The 19,968-nt window shown below is 38.2% G+C and overlaps 1 protein-coding gene across 5 annotated transcripts in view; it reads left to right on the top strand.

Moving 5' to 3' along the window:
• LSAMP (limbic system associated membrane protein) overlaps nt 1–19,968 on the top strand; it is a 646,473-nt gene that overhangs the window by 177,234 nt on the left and 449,271 nt on the right. The gene's annotated exons all lie outside the window — the stretch shown is intronic.

Genomic DNA, 19,968 nt, shown 5'->3' with positions numbered 1-19,968 from the left:
ACTCTGCTTGAGTTTTATGGGGCAAAAGGATGTTAATTCTTTGGCTATCCATGGAAATGGAGTGCCAACTTAAGGAGAAATTGTCCTTTCACACTGCTTAATGATAGTCCTCTACCATTTTTGTCTATCATCCCAATAAGGTGACAACTTTCATCATAGTAGGGTTCTTGTATGTCTGAAAGGATCCTAGATGAGAAATTGATCACTCACATATTATTAGGACATGTTTCATATAAGACTCTGGTGTAAAGTTGTATCATGCTTTGGAAAACTTAATATAAAACTATACGAAGCCAGCTTTAATTTATAAGCAAGTAAATTGGATATCAGTGTTCATGGTGGGACAGTTGATTATTCAAATTTTAGAATTTATCCCTTTAATGATAGTTCAGTGCCAAAATTCTTTTATAGAGTGCCCTCATGGAAATGTGTATGTACTTTTATTTATTAAAATCCAGTAAACAGGGATCTCTGGGTGGCGCAGCGGTTTAGCGCCTGCCTTTGGCCCAGGGAGCGATCCTGGAGATCCGGGATCGAATCCCACGTCAGGCTCCCGGTGCATGGAGCCTGCTTCTCCCTCTGCCTATGTCTCTGCGCCTCTCTCTCTCTCTCTCTGTGTGACTATCATAAATAAATAAAAATTAAAAAAAAAATAAAAAAAAAAAAAATCCAGTAAACATAGTTGTTAGGGCAGCAATCTGTTGTACAGAGGAAGGCATATTTCCACAATGTTTGGGCAGTTCTCTTGGCTTAAACATTGAAAGCAATGAACCTCTTCCTGCTTTTATAATTACAAATTCATCTGTAATCCTGACCCAAGGGATCAAGCAAAGAGTCATGTGCTACTTAAGAAGGTGATTTATATATATGTCCCTTTTTGCCCAGGACAGTTCCAGTTTATACCAGTTGTCCTATGGTAATTATTAATAGTGTCCCCCACCCTTAGTTCTCAAAAGTGCCCTGGTTTGAATTATGTAGTTGCCTTATTGATAGGGTTGCTGCATAATGGAATAAGCTCAGTGTTAGCTTGGAAATAAAATAGTATTACACAAATAAAATTTGGCAAGGACCCAGAGCACTGCTATTAGGACATTCATTCATTAGTTTATTATATATTATTCAAACTTTACTGAGTATTTATTGAGCATTGTGTTGTCAATAAATATTTTAGAGCAATTTATTGAGCATTGTGTGTGGGATGCTAGAGATTCAAACATGAGCTGTAAATGGACAAAGTATGTATGTGTTGTATATCTCATTTAACATTTAACAAGAGGTTGCAATTCATATTGTGTAAGTGAGAAAACAGGGTTGCAGAGGTTTCATATCTTATTATCCCACAGTTCATACAAAGAAAAGTTGAAATTTATAGCTATTCATTATTAAAGTTTTATACTTTTCCTTCCATCATTTCACCTTAATTGAGAGATGCATTAAAGAACTTTGCGTTTAGTTTATGGGAGGAAATGGACAGAGATAATGATGAAGAAGGAATGGGTAGAGCCCTACTCAACACAGCAGCTTTCTGAGCTATAGGGACCATTCAACAGGAAGGCTTATCTAGTCCCTACCAAGGTAACTCATGACCCATGTGGCTACACTGACAAGGACAGTGTGGCTATCCAGCCCACTGAATGATCTCATGTTACATAGATTCTCTCATCTGGTTGGGCTGTCATTTCATTTGCTATTAAAATCCCAAGAAAAGTTACTTCTTTTTTTTTTTTTACTCTGCAGAATTTTCTGCCCACTTGCCTGCCCTGTCTTTGCTGCCTTCATCCTTCAAAAGAATAATATTTCTTTAAATGTACAACAGTTTCTAAAAATTAAGAGTAAAGTCCAAAAGAAACAAAAGTAAAAGAAATGAAACAGGATAGACAGAGAGAGTGAGAGTGTTTGAGAGAGAAGAAATGAGAACTTTAGAAATCCTGAAACACACAAAAAAATATTAAGGTCAAATAAAAAATGGAAGGATTCTACACTTAAGTTTTTTCAAAAAGTGATGATTTTTTTCTGATGCCCTCACAGACTGCAGTGCCTTGAGGATATTAAAGAAGTGCCATGACCCTCTAGGCTCCCATCCTGCAGCAACATCTAAAGAAGCTCATCCTCCACTTCCAAACATCCTCAACTTACATGAACTCTTCAGACATAGCTCAGAAAGAAGAGGAAGGGGGAAAAAAGTCACACCTTATATAAAGGATAGAGCAGAGTTACAACTAATCTTTGAACTATAGCAAGGAAAGGGGGTTTTGGTCAGCCAGGCAAGGGAGGCACTCATAGCTGACATGAGGACTATGCTTACCAAAAGGAGTACCCCTTAATATAAAGAGAAAGAGGTGTTTGTGTTTTATTTACCACAAGGAAAAAAAAATAAAGTAGCCATTCTTACTAGTCTAGGAATAGTAAGAAGAAGTTGGGAAAAGAATGTATTAGTTGAAGTTAGATTTAGTTGCTTATTACAAAAAGCCCAAATAAAGTGGCTTGAATGAATGAGGGCTTTTCGTTTTCTTTTTTCTTTCTTTCTTTTTTTTTTTTTTTTTTTTAGTTTTCTTTAATGTAAGATAGTACAGAAGAGATATCCAAAAATGAAATGATGTCACAACTGCCCTGAGCCTATATTTTGACTCTGCCATCTTTAATGTGTGACTTCCATCCTCAAGGTTCAAGGAAGTTTTTGGAGGTCCAGCCTTTACATCTTTATTTCTCCTTCAGAGAACATTCCTGAAGCCTCTGTCCATTGACATTCATACATTTCATGGCCAACTCCATCTACAAGAGAAGCTGAAAAGTAGAGGTTTTTAGCTGGGCTCATTGCCAATGATATAGATATTCTCTTATGAATGGAGAAAGAAAGAATAAATCTTGGGGCAAACAGATGGAGATTGCATTTTATATTGAAATGCACATGATATGCACATGATGGAAGGAAAACAGGTTCCTAACCTAATAAGCAGCTGCTGTTCCTTTTTTTTAAAGATTTTATTTATTTATTCATGAGATGCAGAGAGAGAGAGGCAGAGACACAGGCAGAGGCAGAGGGAGAAGCAGGCTCCTACAGGGAGCCCGACGTGGGACTCGATCCTGGGTCTCCAGGATCACACTCTGAGCTGAAGGCGGCGCTAAACCGCTGCACCACCAGGGCTGCCCAGCAGCTTCTATTCTTCTGACTGCTGCTCTTCTTCTTTCAGTTGATAATAAGACTTAAGGATAAAGGGAGTAGTTCTTCCTGACTTAAGGGAAACACCAGCAGAAGGACATCAAGAAGTGTTGTGCAAACACATTGGGGGACAGCAAAATAAAGTTATTTGCTATGCTAATTTTATTGCTTCAAAATGTGTTTCTTAACATAGTCTAAGTAATAGATGTGAAATACATGGTGTTGGCACCATCAACTCAGGAAAGGGATGGATCTCTTCAAAGTTCATTTACATTGCTCACATTCCATTGTTAATTTCCACTTCAATGAGTACCTGTTATATTCTGGATGAAGGGGACACCGGACACTCAAAAATGAAGCATTTGCCTTGCATTCCAGTTCATTGGGCACTGTGGGAATTCATTCTTCCTGGTGTATTGCAAAAGTTCTTAGTTTTGAATCTCTATTTTGAGATAATGGTCAGAGACTCTATCTCAGAACCCTACACTGACCTTATCATTCTCTTCTCTGGGATGGGGTATCTGTAAAAGAATGCATGTAAAGTGCTTAGCAGCTGCCTGCCTCCCAGAAAAGGAACACCCAGTAAGTGTTGGTTATCATTATTGTTAACATTAGTGTTACAATCTTCTTGCTCCTTGCTAACTTCCCTGCTTATTCCATTTGCAGTGTTTTTCTCACAGACAAAAGTGGTTATTTATATTCTTTCCATTTTTCCTTTCTCATCATATCCTCTTTTGTTCCTCTGTCCACTTCCCTGCATGCCCAAGACCTCACTCTGCATGAAATACCAAACTTTTTAGGCTGTTTTGGGGGACTTTTAAACGACTGCACTCAAATCTGTGGACAGATGGTGCACATACAAGTAGCTAATCAATAGTTCACTTTCAATATGCTCATCTTCCATCACTGGGTCCACCAGAAAAAATAATGAGACTTCCCTATTTATTGAACACTCTTTGCCATGTGCTCTACACATCCCACAGTTTCCTATAAACCTTATCCTCAGATTTGTCTCTTGACTTCAGCTCAGGTGTTGCTTCCTCTGAGTGATTTTGTTTCTTAACCTTTCTGCCCTCTCCCAAAGTTCTTGGCTTGTAAGCAGCATAATAAATTCCCATCTCATCATCATTAACTGTCAACTGGATATCCACAGCCAGGTGAAGGGTAGAATAGGAACCCATGTCTTGTCACTAAAGCATGCTGGATCTCTAATAGCTCATTAGCATACCATATACAAGCATCCTGCTTTTAATTAGTTACGTGGTGTGATAATTAAGTAGTCTTTCTCTGCAATTTCCCCTCATGTGGGGAAAAAAGGGGGAGGGAAGAGGTTGGCTAGTGATGGAAAGGGGTGTTAAAGCTAAGTATAAAGTTTTAAATAATTGTGACCCTGGAGACAAAACAGCTAGCAAACTCTCAAGGGGAGAAAATAAAATACTTAGCTTATGTTAAAAAAAAATGAAGTAATAAAAACCTCCCTTGCTGGTAGTAATTTGAAGAAAAAATCTTTTTTAAAATTTTAAACCAAAGATGAAGACATATATTGATCTTGATATGAGAGCACAACATGTGTCATGTGCTAGCCCAGGTCAGGAGAGAAGGACAAGGGGAAGACAACTGCCTAGAAAGGAACTCTAATGAGACCTTGATTGTTCAGCCTCAGAAACATTTCAGGAAGCCTGTACCTGAGCTCTAAAGAATGACCAAGGTAATTACACTGTACATAATTTCCTCTCACCTGTAGGAAAGAGGATGCATCATTTCCCTGTATGGTTGTCATAGCATTGGTCTGAGGCAAGGCATTGGGAGGAGAAATTTCTCCTCTTAAAAATTCCATCACTTTGGGGATCCCTGGGTGGCTCACCAGTTTAGCGCCTGCCTTCGGCCCAGGGCGTGATCCTGGAGTTCCAGGATCAAGTTCCACGTCGGGCTCCTGGTACAGAGCCTGCTTCTCCCTCTGCTTCTCCCTCTGCCTGTGTTTCTGCCTCTCTCTCTCTCTCTCTCTGTCTATCATGAATAAATAAATAAGATCTCTTTAAAAAAAAATTCCATCACTTTGTGTGTGTCTAGGTGGTTGAGTCAGTTAAGCATCTGACTTTGGCTCAGGTCATGATCTTGGAGTTCTAGGATGGAGACCTGTGTTGGACTCTGCCCTCAGCAGGGGAGTCTGCTTCTCCCTCTGCCCCTCTCTCTACTCATGCTTGCTTACTTGATCTCTCTCACTCAAATAAATAATAAATCTTTTTAAAAATGCAAAACAACTCCATCATTTTGGAACAATTGTTTAGGTTACTAAATGGCCAGCGCATCAGGATATATAAACTGAAGCCATATTCTGGCAGAGTATAAACTATTGGGTTTCCTCTGGTGAGGAAACAGATGGCAGGTCCATGAGTCTTCTGTATGTGGATTCGAAAAGTTACCATATCATCTAAAGGACAGATGTAGGGCATCCTTGGGTGGCGCAGTGGTTTGGCGCCTGCCTTTGGCCCTAGGGCACGATCCTGGAGACTTGGGATCGAATCCCACGTCGGGCTCCCGGTGCATGGAGCCTGCTTCTCCCTCTGCCTGTGTCTCTGCCTCTCTCTCTCTCTCTCTCTCTCTCTCTCTCTCTCTGTGACTATCATAAATAAATAAAGAAAAAAATATTAAAAAAAAAGGACAGATGTAAACCTGTTATGATATAAAGTACCAAATGCAGTTCTACATTGAACCTTAATAGTAATATTGTCCTATAATCTCTTGGAAATTATGTCCACCTCGAACAAGTGCCAAATTTCCAATTAAAAAAAATTCCAGCATGAACTTTATTTAGCTTTTCTCCAGGTGATTCTTCCTCAGGAAGAGAAGAATTGACAACTCTTGGTGCTCCTAAGGGTATACTTTTTCATGCCAAAGATGATTGTCAGTAAAATATGTGCAGCATTATAAGTCTGTTTCAAATTAGAGACTAATCTCTAACCAACCTCTTTCAACTAAAAGTCAATATAAAGACAATAATACAGAGTAATGCATGGACATAAGAAAACAGTTGCCAAATCACTAAGAATATTTATTTATTTATTTATTTATTTATTTATTTATTTATTTATTTATTTATGATAGTCACAGAGAGAGAGAGAGAGAGGCAGAGACACAGGCAGAGGGAGAAGCAGGCTCCATGCACCGGGAGCCTGATGTGGGACTCGATTCCGGGTCTCCAGGATCACGCCCTGGGCCAAAGGCAGGCGCCAAACCACTGCGCCACCCAGGGATCCCACTAAGATTATTGTCAAAGAAAAAAGATGACTCTGATATAGAGATTTGGAAAATGAGTAGATTACAAATGGAATAGGGCTGATAAGTGTAGTGTTTACCCATCCCTGCCACCATGTTCTCTCTCTTCTTTATTCCTTCCTTCTCTTGTTCCCTTGGTATTCACCGCAAAGCAGAAACACTGAACAATCTCCCTTAGCTCCTGGGAGTCTCCCAGAGGACCTGACCTCAGAAGCTGAGCTGTGCCAGTATTCACCTGGCCTGCACTAGGGCCACAGTTTGATGTCTTGGAAACCACTCTTTTCCAGTATGTGGGAAATATCACAAGACCATTTCATTGCCCAAGCTTGGCAGGCAGTCAACCCCAGATAACTCTACCTTGCTTCACCATGAAGTCCAGACTAAGAATGTAATCTGAAAGAAGAACAGAGGGAGAACTTTCTTATCTCTCATCCTGGAAGAGTGATTTTTTTTAGGGTTCTACTAGCTACCAAGGAAGAGACCAAGGAGGTAGCAGAAAGTGTTCTGCAGAACTAGCGGGTGACTTAATATTAAAAGGTGATATTTTCCTTTAATGAGAAAGGCGGGTGGTAACAGCAAAGCGTAAGCTAACATGTAGACATGTCCCACTACTATCTTGCCTGGTAGAAATACACCATCATTTTTAGAAGGAGCTTCTCAGAACTTATCCGTACTTTCCTCTGTACTTACCTCTATTCTCCCAAGGGGCTGAGTACGTCCCATTGCCATCTGAGTGAAGAAGCCACAAATGACTTTCTTCCACTCTGAGTTAAAATCTTGGCCTCAAAACCATGCTGCCATAGTTCCCTTAGAAGTCACAGGATGCAATAAAAAGAATACTTCTTTATGCAGATTAATATTAGTGATATTAGTGGATCTAGTCATTAATTGTTAGAATGGAGTCTTATAAATACAAAGTCATATCTCTAGAACTCTAGAACTTGAAGATATAAAACTGTTGATCTTATAAGAGACAATATAAAAACTGTAATCTTAGTATGTGCTTATGGAAGCATGCCTCACTTTAGAGAAGCGAAGCTGAAAATGTTACTTAAAAATGGCACTTAATATAGTTTCTTACCAAATATATAACTATAAAAATATTCGTCCTTTTATATAATAGTTTAATTACTGCAATCGAAAGTATACATAGTTCATTATGACCACCCTCCATCTCTGCCCTGATCATATTCTATGTTATCTTTGCCATTCATAAATTAAACAGATGGCCTTTTACTAATTTTTTATCTTCCTCTCCTGCAGAGTGTTATCTTCTCTATGTCTGCTGAAGAGCAGACAAGTTTCCCTGGTGACAATGGGTGGAATGACGGAGCCCAAACCATAGAATATCTCTCTAACCAAACCATTAAGAGCCTACAAAACAAGATCACTGCCCTTTCTATTCACTGGGCACCCAGAAAACCTAGTTTCTGTGAGTCTATCCGAACCTCTTAGTCCCTGCACCTACTTCATGAAGGATGTAGAAGAGGGTTGGAAGCGCATGAACTGTATGCAATAGGGCTTACTTTGACTCTGATGATTCATTCTTCCCCAGTAAATGTCCTTTTGCTTCTTCTTGCTGTCCTTTAAGAACATGGTATCTTTTTGAACATTTTCCCTGTTCCCTTAGGCAAGATGTGCTAAGTGATTTATGCCTAGAAATGTACTGCATTATTTTCTGTGCAGTGGTAGCTTTACCAATACAGCAGTCTGTAGTCTAAAGAAGCTTTAGTAGTTCTGTTTTACATGCACCAAAAAGTTCCTGCCATCTATCTGGCACTCCTAGAGAACATCAGAGTATATAGAGCTCTAGTCACATACCTGCAGCCCAAAAGCTCAGAATCTCAGAGAAGACCTTGCACATTTTGACAAGTCAAAAGTGTTCAAAATATCAGTATACCAAAAAAATGCACTTATGGGTGTATTCAAGATGTTAATACAGAGCCAGGGAAGAAAATTTATTATCATTTGTATCACTTATCCCCTAAAATGTAAGCCCAAGAAGACTAAAATCTCACAGCATGATCTAGGATCTATGGTTTATGATTTCTACTTCCCAGATAGTTAAAATTAAATTTCAGGCTTAATATTAAGTCAAAGACTCAACAGTAGGTCATAACTATTAATTCTGTTTGTATAGCCCATGGGAAAAATGCTTTTCTCTCTCTCTTTTAAAATATTTATTTATTTATTTATTTATTTATTTATTTATTTATTCATTCATTCATTCATTCATTCATTCATTCATTTATTTTAGAGGGAGGGAGGGCGGGGTTAGGGGAAAAGAGAGAGGGAGAGAAAGTCCCAAGCAGACTACATGCTGAGAGCAAAGCCTGACTTGGGTCTAGATCTCACTACATTCAGATCACAACTTGAGCCTAAGTTGGACACTAACCAGCTGTGCCATCCAGGTGCTCGAGATGTTTCTCTACACTTAGGTGAAAAATATATAGAACCAACTGTGCCACCCAGGTGCTCAAGTGTTTCTTTCACTGAGGTGAAAAATATTCATGCAAACTATGAATAGTGTATTTCTACCTTCATTTGGGTCAGAAAGATAATAAGAAAATGATAAGGAATAGGATCCATTAGGCTTACTAGGGAAGTAATTTAGTATTTATTACATTCTCAATTATTCTTCTATTGTATACATCAGTCACATAGAGTATTAAAATATTTGCTCAATACTGTCTTACTTTAATTTAGAAAAAAGATGGAATGTAGATATGCATACCCAAATGGAGAAATACAACATATTCTAGTGGCAAAGAGACTTATGAAAACTAGAGCATTTAGAAAAGGAGATTCCCAAGATCAGTACATTCGGCAAACCTGCCCACAGTTGGCTAAGAGTTTTCTGAGGAACCTAGTCTTCAGAAAGCTTGGATGCTAATTGACTGTGCTAATTTCCTAGAGAGGCAATTGTTACCTAACAGGAAATGGTGCAAGCCACAGCTTCAAGCAAAGCAAAACTGGAGGAAAAAAAAATTCAAAGCTATGAGAAAGACTGAGCTAAAGTGGAAGGATGCCATGAAGAAGAAAGAATCAGATGACAGCTTTCTAAATAGCAAGGTGACATGCTGATAATTCAATGTGATGCTAAGATAATAAAAATGCATGAGAACATTGGCTTCATAAACAGACACACGCTATCACAGGACAGGAAAGCTGTAGCCTATAGCTTCTATTTATTCGGTAAGGTGAGAGTATATCTGGCATTCCCCTCCTAAGCCTGAGCGCCCCGGGATCAGAAAGATACTGATAACTGGAAATGAAAGAGGAAACCAACAACAAAAATGATTAAAGAACTTTAGGACGAATGGAGAAAGATTACAAGAATAAAATAGCTCTAGTTTCACTGTGATAACTAGGAAGGAATATGCATGATCACTATCTACAAGTGCTGTATCAGAAAGTTGTAAACACTAAGGAGGCAAAGAAATAATTTATAATACTGTGATGCCAAGGTGTATGTGGCTAAGGGTAATAGGATAGAATTACACTATGCAAAACATAATTTGAAAGCTCTGGAATATACTTCAGAAAAGTTAATTGTGCACAAACTGTTTTACATGCTCAGAATGTTAATCAACTGCATAGTTCCCCAGGTGATGCTCTATCTTTGCCTCCACCTCTACCCCCATCAACCAACACTCAAGGAGAAGCACTTCACTGAAGGCCAGATCTCCCACGGGAAATGCTGCCTTGGACTTTGGGCCTTGGGCCCAGGTTCTCCCTCCCCAAGGCACAGATGCATACTAATTGGCTTCTATTTCCCTAAGTCTCACAAATATTGATCTGGCTCAGGCCAGAGAAAATGGGACTGGAGATTGGAACCTAGAAGTTATGCTCTTCTAGCAATACAAATGTTCTACCCCAACCCCAACTGGGAGCCTCCACAGGTGATCACTACTCCCTCCAGGTATCCAAGTGCAATTGCCAATAACGTTGTAGATCATACAGTGGTCTCAAAGAGGATCCTAAGAGTATGTGAGGTCTTGAAGAAGATTAGAAACTCTGTATTTGTATCTCATTTTTACCTTTATATAAATTACATTTGTAATATATTAATATGGCTTCTAGTATATTAATAAAGCAGTCCATGCATATTATTTAAAAATAAACACATATACATAGATTGAGATCCTGTGTTTTAATACATTTTTTTTTAAAATCTATGCATTACTCGATAGGACGGAGACTCCTAGATGTGAGAGTCCTACCTACCACCAGAGGCCTCGGTAATATCAAATGAAATAAAATGTGTTTGTTTAAGCCCTTTGGAAACTTAAATTGATTATACAAATGTAAAAAGGGATCTTTATTAAAAAATTAAAAGGAAGAAAAGTGTAGGATCCCTTTCCTTAGAGAAAGATTCAGGAACATCTTCCTGAATGCAAACCACAGATTTGACCCTACTTGTGAGACAAATATTTAAACTTGGAAATGTACCCTTTCAAGCAACAACCCATACCTGGGAAATTGCACATAGAAGATTGTAGAGAAAAGCTATAGGAAAAAGGGACGTATTTTGAGATTAAGTAAAATGAGAACAAAGAAGAGTGAGTGCATAGTAATGCTATTGTAGGGGATAAGGCTGGTTGTTTTGATGGCAGGGAGTGAAGAAGTGGGAGAATCACTCTTATACTTGAGAGTATTTGTTATCAAAAGAATTCTCCAGTCATCTTCACACTCAACCAATAGGAGATTGTAAGCAACCCTACCACACCATTGCATATCCCAGCACCACAACTACACTTATTTATGTACTGCTTCCTAAATAGAAACTAGTTCCATTCTCTTTACATCATCTTGGCTTCTCATTTTGTGATATAGGAATAATCTATCAAAGTGTTTATAAGCCTTAAAATAGGAAAACACAGGGGTGCCTGGGTGGCTCAGTAAGTTGAGCATCTGACTCTTCATTTTGGCTAGGGTCATGATGTTGGGGTGCTGGGAGCCACCCCTGCATCTTGGCTCCCTGCTCAGCAGGGAGTCTGGTTCTCTCCCTCTGCTTCTCCCTCATCTCATGCTCTCTTTTGCATGCGTGCATGTGCCCTCTCCCTCTAAAATAAATAAATAAATCTTTAAAAAAAATAGGAAAACACATAGATAAGAAACAGTGAAATAAGAAAAAGCTTTTGGCAAAATTTTCCAGTTTTCATTTATGTGTCGTAGAGTGTCAGGACTGAAAATGAACTAGTCTAAATTCTTCACCATTTGTGAGCAAAATATAACAACTGAATACTGTCTTATATCCATAGAGCAATATTAGACCATGCAAACCATATTTTGTTTTGGTGTTTCTAACACTCCCTGTGGCCCAATGTATCATAAGTAAGCTAAGACAAATATTTTTGAGTACATGCCGTTAATTGATTGAGGCCCTTACATTGCAAGAGATCATTGACATTTTAAGATTGACATGTTATTGGATAGCTAAATGTATATTGTGAAAACTTATCAACTAAATGCATACCAACTGAACAATTCTGTAGAACTTTGCATTTCTGTTGTCCTAATTACCAAATATGTTGACAGTGTTAGAGCACCAATGAACTAATATTTGTTTTGGTAAAAAAAATAATAAAAATTAAAATAAAATTAAAAAAAGACAATCCTTGTGTAGGATTAAGCCAAATTCAAAAGTCTGTAGATTCAGTGAAGTAAGGACATGTGTGGGATTTTTTTCTAAATGAAATTTTTATTGATCTCTCTACTAGGAGCAGCTCTCCTGCCATACCCCTCTTCTTCTGAAAATGTATACCTGCTCAAAGTTCATCTCCATCCCCTTCTTGGTCAGTAGTGCCTCTTAGCTGTTGAGCAATTACTGTCCACAGTGGTGTTAACCATAGACAGTGACAGATGAGAGTGTCAGCAACTTGGTAGCCCCATCCCTTGATCTCACTTATTCCTAGCTGCAGCTTCCATCTCAAGGGACCTTTCAATGGACATCAATATAGCAGCCAAGTTCCCTGGTGCTGGGGCTGCCACAAGTAGAGGTGGATGGCACTGGGACTGGAATTGGGATTGTGTTTGGAGCCTCATCATTGGTTATGGCAGGAACCCTTCACTGAAGCAACAGCTCTTCTCCTCTGCCATTCTGGGGCTTTGCCCTCTTGGAGGCCAGGGAGCTCTTTGTGGTGTTGGTGTCCTTTTTCATCCTCTGCCATGTGAAAGAACCATCTCCATCTCCCATACATAGGTCTTTCTCCCATGTCTCATCTGCCCTATTATGTTGCTTTTCCTATACTTCCTCAGGCAGCCTCAGTAGTTGACTCAGGGTTTGACAGAAGACACATACTATATTAATAAGATTTTTTAATGAAATTTTTATTGATGGAAAATATCATTCCAATAATTTTCAAGAGTGTTACATATAAACCATTTGCTAAGAAATTGCAGATTTATGCATAAATGTGTTTATCCCTTTCTCTTTCATGTTCCTATTGAGTAGTCACTTTATAGTATTATGCATGCAAAAAGCGATCACTCTAGAAGCATATGCTCACCTGGAAGTAACAACTCTGTTTTACTCTTAAGCAGTTGTGTTCATCTTCAGGAAGCGGAATTAATAGATGATGTCATTTTCCTATTGGCAATCGTGGCTTCCTTAATTCAAACTTGGGTGAATTAAGTTCACCCAATGGGTGTTGTCGGGGTTACTTAGAATATAATACATTTCTATAAAAGAGATTTCCATCACCTAATTATACTATGAGACTTTTTTTAAGTATTGCTTTTTTCTAGAATTCTGTTAAATTTTAGTAAAAAGGAAAACCTTGGAAAAAAATGTCCCTGGGATGCCTGGTGGCTCAACAGTTGAGCATCTGCCTTTGGCTCAGGCTGTGATCCCAGAGTCCCAAGACCAAGTACCACATTGGGCTCCCTGCATGGAGCCTGCTTTTCTCTCTGCCTGTGTCTCTGCCTCTCTCTGTGTCTCTTATTAAATAAATAAATAAATAAATAAATAAATAAATAAATAAATAATAAAATCTTTTAAAAAATTGTCCCTGACACTCTGTTTAGTACTTTTTAAAGATTAAAATTTTCAAATATGCTACTCTTTAAAATGGAGAGGACTCTTAATTAAAAAAAAAAAATGAAGTAAAGCTTCCTTATTTAACTAAGTTATTGGTAATGCTCAGCTAATAAAAGGTATTTTAAAAGCTACTGAAAATTCAGAAGAGACCTATACAAATGGTAAGAAAAATTATAATGAGGGTTGAAAAACAATTTGGGAGAAGATAGATTCATCCTTAGATTACTCATTAATTTTGTAGAAAGGCAACCATATTAAATTTAGTTCAGGAGGCCACAGAATTACACATTCTTTACTCTTTTATGAGAATGAGATTAAGAACAAGAAAACAAGCTGGAATCAAAAAATCAGTCAAAAGCAAAGTGGGGTGACAATTAGGGGCAATGAGAATCAGCTTTATTCTTCCCATTTTACCTGGTAATTGTCAGGTTATTAATTTGATAGTGCTAATTAATATTACTTACTTAATGAGGCACTGCGAAATTCTGAGCCATTAAGGAAGATCCAAATATGTTTCTGTGTTTACTGAGGAAGCAAAGAAATAATTTTTAAAAATCAATAAAAGAGTTGGAACAAGAAAAAAAAAACACAACAAATAATATTTACTTAACTATTCATTGATTTTACTAATATTTTTTTAAAGATTTTATTTATTTATTCATGAGAGACACATAGAGAGGCAGAAACACAGACGGGGGAGAAGCAGGCTTCATGTAGGGAGCCGGATATGGGACTCGATCCAGGGACTCCAGGATCATGCCCTGGGGTAAAGGCAGGTGCTAAACCACTAAGCCACCCAAGCATTCCAATTTTACTATTCATGAAGTACCTATTCTGTATCAGAAATTATAGGTAATAAGGTTACAGTGATAATAAGCAAGACTTAAAAATGCCCTTAGAGGGACGCCTGGGTGGCTCAGTGGTTGAACATCTGCCTTCAGCCCAGGGCCTGATCCTGGAGTCCTGGGATCAAGTCCAACATCGGACTCCCTGTGGTGAGCCTGCTTCTCCCTCTGCCTGCGTCTCTGCCTCTCTCTGTGTATCTCTCATGAATGAATGAATAAAATCTTAAAAAAAAAATGCCCTTAGAGGTCATGGAACTTAAATTCAAACAATCAGAAAAATTACATTGCTCAGTACAATTCTCAACCACATATGTAAGCTGATCCCATGTTCTGTTATTGCCTTTTGTGTATTTTATAATTAGCAGCAAATACTTAGAACAAATCTATAATTTTATATAGGATGTGCAATGACACATTTTATATAATACAAATTTGTTACATAAAATAGTCATATTGTACTACCCTTTAAATACTTACAAATTGAGTCTTGAATGATTACTCAACAAATTATCCAAAGAATTTTGGAAAACAGAAAAGATAGATGAGAAAAAAATGAACAGTAAGAAAATAGAAGAAAAGAGTGAGCATCTGTTCTGGACTGGATGTTTGTATCCTCAAATTGATGTAGTGATCCCAATTCTCAATCTGATGATATTATGAGGTGGGACCTTTATGAGGTGATTAGGTCATGAAGGTGGAACCCTCCTGATTGGGATTGGTGTCCTTATAAAAGAGACCTTGGAGAGCTCTCTTGATTCTTCTGTCCTATGAGGACACAGTGAGAAGATGGCCATCTATGAACTAGGAAGCAGGGTCTCATCAGATACCATATCTGCTGGTGCCTTGATCTTGAACTTCCAAGCCACTAAGACTGAGAAATAAATGTTCATTGTTTAAGGCACCCAGTCTGTTATCTTTTTTATAGCTGCTCAGCACCAGTGATAGAAGAAAAATACATATTGTGTGTTTAGAACCTACCACTCCTCCCCCACCTCCAGGTTTCTGAAGGATAGAGTATATATGCATAGATTGGATCTGCTCCAGTTGTAAACATGTACCAGTGTTATTAGTCTACACAAGTCACTGTAACTCCGATGCTTGGTTCTCTGCTGTAGAGGACATTAGAGAACATGACTCTGGAGCTGAAGGGCAACCTCTGGCTTCTCATCCTAAATATAGAACTTAGGTCCTACACCCTACGGGTGTCTTCTTTGAAGAGCACAACTTTGCTATGGAAACCATGCCTCAGGCAAAGCCGAAGGGGCCTCAGCAGTGGGATTGGAAACAGATGGCCCAAGGTATGGCAGCCCAAATGTGGAAGAGCAGGCAAGAAGTGCTTTCTGCACCTGAGTACAAGCAGTTGAAGAAAGGTTAAAGGAGGTTTGTGTCCTGCTACTGAAGAAGAGCCATTTGTACCACTCATAAAAAGTGACCTAATGAATGTCAGGATCTGATCCATCAGATTCATATTTTCTCTCCTTCCTCTTCACTTGGAGAAAGTGAGGATATGAAATAGGTCAAATTACTCTACTTCATAAGAAAATGAGGTGATGAGGGCATAAAAGAGAGAAGAAAGAAAGTACCAGGCACAGAAGATGTGGATAAATTATATTAGAGATTTAGGTAAGATGAGGTATTTTGAACAGCTTTTACATACTAACCTGTGTAGGTGAGTTATATATAATTATAGGTGAAGGCGTATTATATATCAATCATGTCATCAGTGTACTGTTATTCCCTCCAACCAGTTCTTCACCCTCACTCAAGCTGAAATCATGCTATCAAAAATTAAAGATGGAAAACACCTGTGAGGTCATAGCCTGTCCCTTCTCTTGAGCAGTGTAAGGAAAACCAGTGTTTTCTTCAGTATTTTGTAAAAGTGATTTTCTATCTTCCCATGCTGGCGTGCACAGAGAGGTCTGCCCGAATGCACATGCCTTGCTGGTTGGTTTTGCACAGACAGGTTTTAAACACACTGGGGGAAAGCAGCTCTTGCTAAATGTTTTATAACGTGTCAGGAAACCTTTATCGAACATTTAATCCAAAACCTGGCTTTGAACCAGGGAGGCATACAATTCCGTAATTAATTTTTTTTACCTTCTTTTGCTAATCGCTGATAAAAAGCTTAATTCTATTAACAACTCGACTTGACAAATTGCACCGCTCAACGGAAGCGTTTAGAAATTAATTATGCATTTTATTGCATTAGATTGGATAAACAGGGAAGCACCAGCAAGAAAAAGGAAAACCGGGACAGAACAAAAATGGTCACAATATAAACAATCCATTGGTGTCTGACCCTTTCCATTGTGACTCAGTGTGTTACTTAAAAAATAAATAAAATAAACACACAATCTTCTCGGATGACACCTTCTATTTAAGTATGGCTTCTCCTCTAGGCCATGTTAGTAATACAAATTTCTTCTACTTTTTCCTGAAAGCATACATTTTCCTCCCTACAGCCCAAGCTGATTTGGATTCCTAAAGGAACTTCTCATCTAATTGTCATGGAAGCTCAAGTTTTCCCCTTTCTTAGATCCTTCAGCTTCTAGTCTTAGGAATCTCAGACATGGCCTTCAGGGATTTAACTAAGTAAGAGTAGCAGATTGTAACAGTAGGTGTAATATTGTAGCATCAAAGTATTAAAAAACTAGGAGAAAGATTAAGTGAGTGGGCTTCCAAACACTTCTCTAGTTAAAGTTAAGTGCTCAAGCAGTCAAAAGACCAAATGCAATTTTTATGGCTCTCTTTGTCTATAAATATACATGTTTCAAGGTGGCTTTTGAAAGAGACTTCTGGCAGGTAATCAAATTGTGCTAGCATGTGGACTTCTACACTGTGCCTGCTCTAACCAAAGACTTTTACCCAGTAGCAAACTTGTCAATAAATTCATGTTTAAAGCATCATACTCTTTCGCATCTCTCTGGCCAATCTTACTTTTCTTAATTTACATGCTAAGATATAATGAGGCTTTGAGATTTTTCTTCTAAAATCTGATGCACTCAACTATTCATTTCTTTCATTTCAGTTTCATAATTGTTATGTCAGTACATAAGCATGTTATTGAAATGAATATCACCATTAGTAATGGTGGGAAGATCAGGAGAAGAGGGTCTTGTCTATAAAAATCTGGAATTGTTCCTTAAAATGAGATGGAAATGGAGATAAAATGTAATATCACACAGAGCGCCAGAGAAAGGTGCTTCTTTTCTAATGTACAGCTTCAGTAATTGGTAAAGAGCCCCCTCCAATCTGAAGAAAGATGAGAGTAAATTTCTTATCAAAAATCCTCTCCAAGAAAACAGAAGAGAGATTGAGAGAGATTGGCCAATATCCAATGCCAAAGCGAAATATTCTTGGCAAATCTGTAAGTTTTTAACTGGGGAGATTTGTGGGAAAATACAATGTGGGGCAATTTAGGGGTTTTGGGAAATTTCTTGGGAAACAGTTTCAATCATTAGATCTTTTTTCCAAAGAGTTTTAAAATAAATTCAACTACTACACAGATCATAGTAAGAGTTTCATATAAAGCCACGTGCTAGCTTTTCTCCTAGTCCTGGTGAAGTCAGTGGCACTTGCTTCAGGTTTGAGTCTCAGCAGTATCTGTCTCAACATTGTTGAGAGGAGAAAGTGTTAACAGAGGAACTGGTTTTGTTTATTCATGAGAGACAGAAATGGAGTAAACCAGGCTAACAGTCATATTTATCATGGCATGTTGGGCCCCCCTTTTAATCTCTCTCTAGTGTATATAGTCTCTACCCTTCTCATTCTTGGTCTGCCCACATCATGCCATTGTCTTTTTCTGAAACACAAGTAGGCAGTGGTGAGTGAAATCTGTATGAATCTATTTGTTGCATGAATGAATATAACAACTGTCAAATCCAAATCTAATTTTTGGACAGACTGCTGGTTATAAAGTGGATAAAGTGGATAAAGTGGAAACTTTGATCACCAACAGATAATTTTTTACCTTGTTCTCTGTGTGGGAGGGCAAAGGAGTTTCGGATACTATGAGATATAGCATGGTCTCCATCCTTAGAGAATATTCCATGTATAGACAGGGCATGTTAACAGAGAAACCACCCTATAGGCTATCATATTAAATGTCCCCTGTGAAGGATGTGTACAGTCAGTGCTGCCAGACTTTAGAGGATTTTGGCCCATCGTGGAACTCTAGGGGAAGGCGGTAATGGGAAGAAGCACATGGTGTTTAAATTGGTAAGAACTTGATTTTAAAGTGTGTATGCACTTATAAAATGTTATGATGATTGGAGGATGAGAATGATCTTGCTGGGCCCTTTTGAGAAAGAAAAGTTATTACTGTGACCCTTACAGCAACTTGAACCCTCCCCACTCCATTCTAGTTTCTTGACATCGCCCTCTGCTCCTAAATTTCAAACTGTTTGTTTTATCTATTTATTTTCTTTTTCCACTTTAAAATTTAATGTTCACTGAAGCACAACAGCTGCTAATGTCCAATGTACAGCAACAAATGAAAAATTTCCATACTTCTAAAAGGAATCCACATAGGTCTTCCTGCAGACTAGCTTCAGCTATATGAACAACAAAGAAAAATCGTAAAGTTTATTACATTTAATGTTATCTAGTGCTCTCTCTTTCCCTTGCCTCTGCAGTCTTATTTTGCGCTGCTGTGAACTGTTATCTGCAAAGATAGGTGAAAGATAAAAGACAAATAATAATAATAAAAACATATATGTATTACGTATATGCAATGTTCTAGAAAAATGTGTTTCTCCAGAGAGTTTAGCTGATGTTTACAACCACTACAGAAACTCTTTGTTCAGAGATTGGATCTTGCTAATGGAAAATACAACGTCCCGTTTTCTGTCTTTCCATGGATGGCATCTGATTACTGAAAATCATGTTATATGGCTGGTCAGTATGTACAGATGGTGAAGGGCGTTTTATTTCTCTATTTATTCAATTTGCAAAATGTATCCATTTTTTTAAGATTCCTTTGCAGTAGTAATATATCAAGAAGATCCCTAACTCTCTCTTCAGGAAGAAAGAAGAGGGGAAGGGGAAGGCCATTTGCTGAGCTCCATAGCTCTGATAATTCTCCAAATATGGAATAGTTCTGAGACAACAGGCTTAGCTGAAGATCGTATTGACCACAAAGCTCTAGAAAGGGATAGACTTATTCAAAATTTAGCGGATTATTTCCCCCATTGGCTAGGGCACTGTAGACCAAAGAGCCCTCATCTTTGATCAAGACTTAACGTCTCCAACTCCCTGGAGTCATCTCCTAATTCTTAATGATGGATGTTATGGAATCGGCCTTCTTAGAAGCTGTTACAAATCAGAAAGAAGTCCCTTAAGGTTACCTTTATGGTGACATTTGTGAAGGCAAGTAGACATTTATTGCTGCAAAGTTTTCCTTGAATTATTCACATTCATGATGCTAGAATATTTTCTTTTCAGTGAAAAATCCAAGGTGTGTATCACAAATATTTAGCTACTTAGAGTCTCAGGGAATCATGATTACAAGTATCTCTAGAGATTTTTCAAATGAACCAAACACCTACTACCCCTAGAGTGTGCCCTCTGGTTTCCCCCACAAATTATTGAGGGAAGCAGTATGGGAAAACAACAATGGTGTTGAAATCCTCCAATTACTCCAAAGG

The sequence above is a fragment of the Canis lupus genome, chromosome 33 (assembly GCF_011100685.1).
Source record: "Canis lupus familiaris isolate Mischka breed German Shepherd chromosome 33, alternate assembly UU_Cfam_GSD_1.0, whole genome shotgun sequence".
In the NCBI taxonomy this organism is placed as follows: Eukaryota; Metazoa; Chordata; class Mammalia; order Carnivora; family Canidae; genus Canis; species Canis lupus.
The sequence above is the reverse complement of the archived record's forward strand: the minus strand, read 5'-3'. Positions and strand labels throughout refer to the sequence as shown.